At 37.8% G+C, this 9,317-nt stretch overlaps 1 pseudogene; it reads left to right on the forward strand.

The window, feature by feature from the left end:
* Window positions 1–1,715: 1,715 nt before the first annotated feature.
* Window positions 1,716–2,009, forward strand: LOC125175476 (60S ribosomal protein L37-like; annotated as a pseudogene).
* The last annotated feature ends 7,308 nt before the right edge of the window (window positions 2,010–9,317 follow it).

Raw genomic sequence — 9,317 nt, forward strand, 5'->3', positions numbered from 1 at the left:
TGCCAATGTGCGGTGACTTCAAGTGACTACAGGTGATTTTTACAAGGAGTGCATTTAGGCTGTTCTGCTCCAGTGAGCAGTTCATCAGACTTGAGCTGCCTGTGAGAATTGGGCTATGACTTGGTGGAAACTTTGTATAAAATCAACAACATCCTTGCTGAATCCTGACACCTAGATGATATTTACCAGGAGAATTCTTAAGTTGATTGGGCTGTATGTTTTTGTTGTCACTTCTACAGGTTTATATTTTGAATTTCTTTTGCTTCCAGTTAAGTGACTTAAGTAATTTTTCCTCTCCCAAGGGGAAGAGATTTTTTTTAATATTTATTTTTGGGAGAGCACAAGGAGGGGAGGGGCAGAGAGAGGGGGACAGAGGATCTGAAGCAGCCTCCACGCTGACAGCAGTGAGCCCAATGTGGGGCTTGACCTCATGAACCTTGAGATCATGACCTGAAGTGAAGATGGACACTCAACCGACTGAGCCACCCAGTTGCCCCAAGAGATTCTTGTTTTAGATGTGAAAGTTCTGAGTTAGTACTTCCTGTCTCATATTGACTGGTATCACAAAAAGTGAACCTACATAGAGGGCCACTACTACATGTTGCTGCAAACTCTAGGGAGTGCGTACACGTGTATATAAAATGTGTGTACATATATATGACTCTTGGTCCACACTGTCAGGTGTGTAGGGAGTGTAACGTCATTTTTCTGTAACTGAACTTGAATTCCATTTGAGATTGCCATTCTTCTGGTCATAGAAATGTAATCTCAATTTATGAGCTCTTTTCCATCCTCTTTTTCACCTGTCTAGAAACTTAATGGGTGCCAATGTAGAAGAGGACAGAATCCGGTGTGTATTGTCATATATCAACTTTACTTTTGTAGTGATCAGGGATAATCACCAAAATACATTAAAAATATCTAAAAATCAAAATGGCACAGGCACAAACAATCAAAATGGATGTCTACAGTAATTAGTACAAGTGAACAGTCCATGCTGTTGACCTTGTCCTTCTGGTCTTCAACTGTTGGTTCACTCAAGTCACAGCTATGTCTTTTTATCCCTATAGAAAGGCATCTTCAAGTTTCTGTGCCACATCCAAGTGCTTCCTAGGAGCATTAAATATATTATACTATTTTCATCCCACTTTTGCCCACGGAAACTATGTTTTCTCTACTGCTCCTTAGGACATGGGGGAAAGTATGAACTTTGTATCTTCCTGGATTCTACTCCAGAGCTGGATGTGGGGTGGGGATTGATGTCAGAGGGTTGCACTCCTCTTGATTTCCACTTATTATAAAGGTTTAAATTGTGTTTGGACCAGGTTAGGGTAGGGATCAGGTACCTGAAATGGTCAGAAAAATAGATAATTTTCAGAAATTTTAGCTTTCAGCTTTATTATTTTATATTTTCTCCTCACCAAAGATCTAAAGAATATTTAATAGGGGGCACTGTAGCCTGGCTTTTCGTATGCATTCCCAAATATTCCCCGAATTTTGTTTAGGACAAAATTTTTATGGTCTGAGTCCTTCAAGCATCTTTGTCTTGGTTTTTGACAATCAGGGGTCATTTTTCTACTCCTGTTTTGTCATTTTGTACCCACTGAGACAACACATGTTGCCCATTAAAAAGGAGAATGTTCACAGCATAATGAAGAGTATCAGGAATAGGTGCCTTGTCTTCTCGCCTCTTTGGTCTCAGCCACAGAAACAAGATGACAAAGCGGACATCATCATTTGGAAAGTGTCACAATAAGACACACACATTGTGCTTCTGCTGTGACTCTAAGGCCCACCACCTTCAGAAGCAGGCCTGTGGAAAATGTGGCTGTCCTATCCAGTGGAAGAGAAAGTGTAACCAAAGCACCAAGGCTAAAAGACGAAGTAGCACTGTGACTGGTTGAATGAGGCATCTAAAAGTTGTACACTGCAGATTCAGGCCTGGACTCCATGAAGGAACAACACATCAACCCACGATGGCAGCAGTTGAGGCATCGAGTTCATCTTAAGGATTTCAGCGATTAGTCACACAATAAATGTTCTGGTTAAGATCGATAGATAGGGGCGCCTGGGTGGCTCAGTCGGTTAAGCGGCCGACTTCGCTCAGGTCATGATCTCGCAGTCCGTGAGTTTGAGCCCCGCGTCGGGCTCTGTGCTGACAGCTCAGAGCCTGGAGCCTGTTTCGGATTCTGTGTCTCCCTCTCTCTGACCCTCCCCCATTCATGCTCTGTTTCTCTCTGTCTCAAAAATAAACGTTAAAAAAAATTTAAAAAAAAAGATCGATAGATTTATATCTATATCTATATATCGAGAATGGCAAACATACTGGCTACTGTGTATTTAACTATCCACCATATATGCTTCAGACATCTGATCTGTCCGTCAAGTCTATACATGGACATCTCAAGCACAAGAACAGTCTTTCTTCTTGAAAGCCCACCCAGTCTTTGGATCACAGTATTAGGAAATTATTTGTTATAATGGTCTGAAATTTGTCTCTATGTAACTTACCTAAGAATATTAAAGAGAATGGAAAACAACCAGTCACTTCTGTATTATCACTTCTCTCCAGGCCTTGCTTCAGATATTGTGTTTTGTTCACCACCTTATATCCCAAAGGCAAGAGCACACACCAGTATGTGGAATGGAAAGTTGGTTTTTTGGAAACACAGTGTTTTGTGTAGCTGTTCTGCCATCCAAATTCCTGCTAAAATTCCTGATTAGCAGTCTGGGCAACTAGCTTTTGATCAGTATGCTTTATCTTCCAGGGAAAAGATTTCAAGCCCAGTGGCACATGTTGGAGAGAGGTAATACATTGGTCATTGGGATTGGAAACCCTCCCCAGGTCATTAACATAAGGCTCTGTGAGCTGTATGTTGTCCTGCTCTGTCTAAGGCTCAAGCCTCTTTCACACTGTACTTCCCCTGTGCTTTCACCATATTGGACACTTTCTGTCTTTTCAATTTCTCTTCACCCACCATGCTTCCTTGGGACATAGGCCTTTGCTCTGCTGAATGCACTCCTAGAAAAGATTTTTCTTCTCCTATATACCCAGTATTACCCTTCAGATTTTAGCTCAAATGATATTATTTAGCTCAAATGATTTTAAAATCCTTCAGATTTTAGCTCAAATGATATGTCCTTATGATATGTCCTTGGGAAACTTCCCCAAGTTCTTTAATGAAATCCTTTGTTTGTTTGTTTTCTTTTTAGAGTCACTGATTTATACTTCTTTGTATGATTATTTACTTCCTTTATTCTCTCCCTATTTTTTTTAAAGTTTATTTATGTATTTTGAGAGTGGGAGAGGGAGGAGGGGCAGAGAGAGAGAGGGAGAGAGAGAGTCCCAAGCAGGCTCTACACTGTCAGCACAGAGCCTGATGCCAGGCTTGAACTCACAAACTGTGAGATCATGACCTGAGCCAAAATCAAGGGTTGGACGCTTAATCAATTGAGCCACCCAAGCACCCCTACTCTCTCCTTATGGTCTATCATCCAGCTGGAACATGGTAGTCACTGCACAGATAGTTTTTGAATGAATGAATGAATGAATGAATGAATGAATGAAAAGTCCATACCTGTATGTAAAGTTAGACCTGGGCCCATGTACTGGGTATGTCTTTCTCTACTCTCTCCTGCCTCTTTTCATCTCCATGTTTCCTTTTCCTCTTTAATTGCAGTGCCTGCTTCTAGAAAGCACTGGAATCAAATAAATGGTTAAATGTGTGTATTTTTTCCTTAAGGTCAGTTACAGGCTGTGGTGATGATGATTCTATGACATCGCCCAGACCTTGTCTGATGAGCAACAGGAATCTATGGAGCAATGCTGTTTCCCAGGGTTTGAATCAATGGTTGGGGCAGAGGCATTACAGAAAAAAAGATGGGGTGGGGTGGAAAAGAAAGAAATCCAGTGACAATTTTTCTCCAAATGTCATTTATATTGCCTTGCAATATTTACAATATATCTTGTCATTAATTCCACCAATTAAGGGAGGAAATGGCAGGATGTTCTCAAAAAGTTTATAATAACAAACTCTGCTCTTGTTCATACTTCAGATTAGATGTCATTTAAAATCCCTTAATTTACAACTTCCCTTCAGATACAGCCCACTAGATTACATAAAAACCTCGCTGAAATACATCTTCGTTTTTCATGGAAATCAGATACGGTAATTTGAACATCGAAGGTAGGCTTAAACCGATTCTTGATTGTATTTTTATAAGTGGTGATATTTTCTCAGTATAATTTTGTTTTTACCACACACTTAGAAACCCTACTAAGAACTAATATCCAGGAAATATTTTTTCTGATCAGTTGCCTCTTTAGAAAGGTATGATTCGATACTCACCTGGCACAATTTTAAATGCTAATCTTGTTATATTGGTCACAAAAATGAAACAAAAGAAAACAAATTTAAGCTTGAAAAATGATGGCAATTTGAATATGAACTGTTTGCTATAATTAAAGGTGATAAAGGTAAGAAGTAAGAAACGTTTACAGGAAGATGACTTTAAGTTTAAAACACAGGTTTATTTAAAAACAAAAATGAGGCAGAGACTTATGATGCAGACATGTTGTTTATGATAGCCCAATCTGTATTACCAAGAACCCACATACAAGTATGGATATGGAAAACTGTCTGCAAATAATTCAATTACACAAAGCAAATTGAAAAGGCATAAAATCACCATCTGAAGAATTGGGCACTTTAATCTTTTTCCGGTACTGTTTATTTGGAGGAAAGTCTGTTTTGATGGGTTTCTATTTTTGTTAAGCAAAAAAAATATGAAACATAAAGAAGCAACGGCATTTTGTTCAGTGATAATTCGAGAAGGACACTGTTGAAAGCAAAACACTTTGACTTTGAAATATTGTTTCCATTATGTGGGTTTTTCCTGAAGTAATCTGTAAAGACAGTTTGTGATCCAATCATGAATTCTAAGGACCTAAATGCACTGTTCCTCTTAAAAAAAAAAAAAATCTGTCCTCTAGTTCATTATGAGGTGAGTTAGGACAGGTGATCAAGGTTAAGACCAGAAGTAGGAGAGTGGGCTTTTAGAGGCAAGGACAGTGGAAAGATGGGAGGAAACACCGATAATCAAGACAGTTGCATAAGAAATACAATTCCTGGGAGCTCCTGAGTGGCTCAATTGGTTAAGCAGCTGACTTTGGCTCAGGTCATGATCTTGCAGTTCATGGGTTCGAGCCCCGCATTGGGGTCTGTGCTGACGGCTCAGAGCCTGGAGCCTGCTTCAGATTCTGTGTCTCCCTCTGTGTCTCCTGCCACTTCCACACTCCTGCTCTCTCTCTCTCAAAATTAAAAAAAAAAAATTAAAAAAGTAATGAAAAAGAAATGTAATTCCTACATTAAAAAGTAAATTGCTATTGTTTCTTCCTGTTGTTTGCTCCCACCTTTCCTGTTTTGAAAAAAAAAAAAAAGTGAAGCTTTACATTAGCAGTGAATATCTAACATAATTAACATATCACAGTTCAGTGACCTCTCTGTAAAATAATTGGTGTTCACACAAATGAAAATAAGTAACTCTCTGCACTGCCCTCTGTTCTGAATAAAGTTAGGAAATGTATCATTTTTTCTGTTTAGGTCAAGACTGCCCATTAAAACACGTACTCTCTGCTTGATTTCTATTTTTGAAAATTATTTAGTATTTTCGACTATATTTTTTAAGGAAGAAACACGTTTCCACAAAGCTGGCCTGGTCACAGCTAGAGTATCTTATATACTGACTGAATGAATAGCAATTTAAAATGCTAAGGTCATATCAAGTGAGAAAAACAGAATGTGTGACTTATTTGGGATCGTGAAACATTAAAATGCAAGTACTATTGTAGAAGATCAATTATTTTCTCTGTGATTGGTTGGGCTGACCTTTTGACTGAAGAAGTCCTAAGGAAAACCAGACTAATGGCCTCGTAGCCTCAAAGAAAAGGAAATCTCTAACCAAATCTAAATTACATGGGCACAAAATTATTTTGCACGATTGCATTATTTCCAACGGAGTAGATATGACTTTTTTTCCTTCGTTTCATTTTTTTAAAACCAGTTCTAGCAGGAATGGGCATCAGACATTACCCCAGGGAGAGCTGGATACCCTTTACACTTATGAAATGAAACAAAATGAGAAAGATGAATCCACCTTTCTCTAACCACAGTCCCCCCATACCCATTCCCTACTGTCCAGAGAATTCTCTGGACAGAAAGATGAGTCGATGAGGCTCTGTGTCGTTGGAAAAGTGGAACTAATAAAGTGGGCAGAGACAGAAAGAGTCATCCATTAATTTGTTTTTTAATTCATTAAGTATCTATTGTTGACCTATTATCTGTCAGACTCAGAGACATACAGTAAGGTGTCAAAGTTAGTAAGACAGACATGGACCATGCCCTCTTGGGGTTTACAAGCCAGTGGGAGTTATTAAGCAAATAAATTACAAGTATATAACTATAACTCTTAACAAAGAATATGAAAGAGAGGAAGGCCAGTTCAGCGCAGGGTTTTATTAACAATGGTAATTTAGTTACTTGTTTGGTGGACATGAAGAATATTGGCCATTTTCAGAATATATTTTTGAGATCTTGGAAAACGAATATGTCATTGTCTTTCTTGTTTATCTAAAGGCCATGTGGTTGGATTGGTGCAAAAGGAAGTGGAATTCTGTAAGTTTGACACTGTCTGGAACAAAATAAAATTTTTTAGAAAGAAAATATTTACATTTTATTTTTACTTGATTACAAGTACTTATGTTGGCCACAGTACAACTTTTCAAACCTTGCAATCAAATTGAATACCACCCACCACCACTTCATTTCTCTTTCAATATTGATATTCACATAGTATTTGCTTTTTTTTATTAATTAAACCATTTTATTTTAAGATCATGATAGATTCACATGCAACTGTACGAAAAATAGAGGTCTTGGGTACCCTTTAGCCAGTTTCCCTAATGGTAACATCTTACAAACCTATAATACAATGTTACAGCCAGGACACTGACATTGATACAGTTATGCTACAGCATATTTATGCCACCATAGGCTCTCTCATCATGCGCATTTAAGCCCCACCCACTTTTCACCTGCTTCCACCTATTCTTAAGCCTTGGCAACGACTAACCTGTTTTTCATTCCTATAATTTTGCCATTGCAAGAATGTTATGTAAATGGAATCATTCAATATGTAACCTTTGGGAACTGGCTTTTTAAACTCAGCAGAATTCTCTGGAGATTCATTTAGGTTGCTGTGTGCATCAGTAGTTGGTTCCTTTTTAAATTTTCTTTTTTTTTAACGTTTATTTATTTTTGAGACAGAGAGAGACAGAGCGTGAACAGGGGAGGGGCAGAGAGAGAGGGAGACACAGAATCCGAAACAGGCTCCAGGCTCTGAGCTGTCAGCACAGAGCCCGACGCGGGGCTCGAACCCACAGACCGTGAGATCATGACCTGAGCCGAAGTCGGACGCTTAACCGACTGAGCCACCCAGGCGCCCCAGTTGGTTCCTTTTTACTGCAGAGTAGTATTCCATAGTAGTAAGGATACACCCCGGTTTGTTTGCCTATTCACTCATTGAAGGGCATCTGGGTTATTCCCAGTCTGGGGTGTTTATTAATAAAGATGCTAGCTATAAACATTCCTGTATAAGTCTGGGATAAATGCCCAGGAGCGATTGATGGGTTATATGGTAACTACACGTTTAGCTTTTAAAGAACTTAAAAAACTATTTTACAGAGTAGCTGTACCAGTTTACATTGCCAACAGCCATGTGTAAGCAATCCAGTTTTTCCACATCCTCATCAGCATTTGGTGTTGACGCTATTTTTTTTTATTTTAGCCATTCTGATAGGTATGTAGCGATATCTCATTATGGTTTTAATTTGCATTTCTCTAATGACTAATGATTGGATATCTTTTCATGTGCTTACTTGCTACTTGTAGATCTTGTTTGTGAAATGTCTTTAGTCCATTTTCCAACTGAATTTTAACAGTTGACTTCTGAGAATTCTTTTTATTTTTTGTCAGGTATGTGTTTTGTAAATATTTTCTCCCTGTCTGTAGTTTATTTTTCCCCATCTTATCAGGAGCTTTCAAAAACCTACATTTTTAATTTGCTGAAATCTAAGTTATCAATTTTTCCTTTATTAATGGTGCTTTTGGTGTCATCTAAGAACTCTTTGACTAACCTTAGATCCCAAAGATTTTCTGCTTTTTTCCTAAATGTTTTATAATTTTATATGTTACATTTAAGTCTGTGATCTATTTGGAGTTAATTTTTTATAGTGGCTATAAGACTTAGGTCAAGGTTTGTTTGTTTGTTTGCCTCTGCATGTTTATTTGCTCCAGCACCTTTAGTTGAAAAGAATAACTTTCCTTTTAGTTGCTTTTGCAACTTTGTCAAAAATCAGCCAGGCATATTTGTGTGAATCTATTTCCAGGCTCCCCATTCTGCTCCACTGCTATGTGCCCATCACACAACAGTAACCACACAACTTTAATTACTTTAGCTATGTAAGTTACAAAATTGGCAGCCTGATTACATTTTATTCATCTCTTTTCAAAATTATTTTCGTTATGTGTTTCCACATAAATTTTAGAATAATTGTGTTTATATCTAAAAAAGATGTTTCAGGGATCTGGATTCCCCTCATGACTATGCATGCAAAACCTCAGTAAAAAATTAGCAAATAGAATTCAGCAATATATTAGAGGAATTAGAAGTCATGACCAAGTGTGGTTTATTCCAAGCATATACAAAGTGAGTCCAATATTAAAAAAAATTAATGTCCAATGTAATCCACCATATTAACAGACAAAAGAAAAGTCATATGATCATATCAATCAATTCAGAGAAGGCATTTGACAAAATTCAGTATACATTCATGGTACGTATGTCTTTGGGTTTACCCTGTTTGGAGTTCAACCAGCTTCTTGAATGTGTAGGTTTCTTTCTTTTACCAAATTTGGGAAGTTTCTGGGCATTATTTTTTCCAAGTATTTTTTCAGTCCCAGCCTTTTCCTCCTCTCCTTTGGAGACGCCAATGACATTAATGTTGTATCTTCTGTTATGATACCACAGATCTCTGAGGATCTGTTCAGTATTTTTTTTCAGTCTATTCTTCTCTCTTATTTTCAATATGGGTAATTTCTATTGTTCAGCCTTCCAATTTGTTGATTATTTTTCCTGTCCTCTCTATTCTGCTGTTGAGCCCATCCACTGGGATTTCATTTTGAGGTTTGTATTTTTTCAGTCATAAAATTTCCCTTTGATTCTTCATATCTTTTATTTCTTTGCTGAGGCTTTCTGTT

Source organism: Prionailurus viverrinus, chromosome C2, assembly GCF_022837055.1.
Source record: "Prionailurus viverrinus isolate Anna chromosome C2, UM_Priviv_1.0, whole genome shotgun sequence".
Lineage (NCBI taxonomy): Eukaryota > Metazoa > Chordata > Mammalia > Carnivora > Felidae > Prionailurus > Prionailurus viverrinus.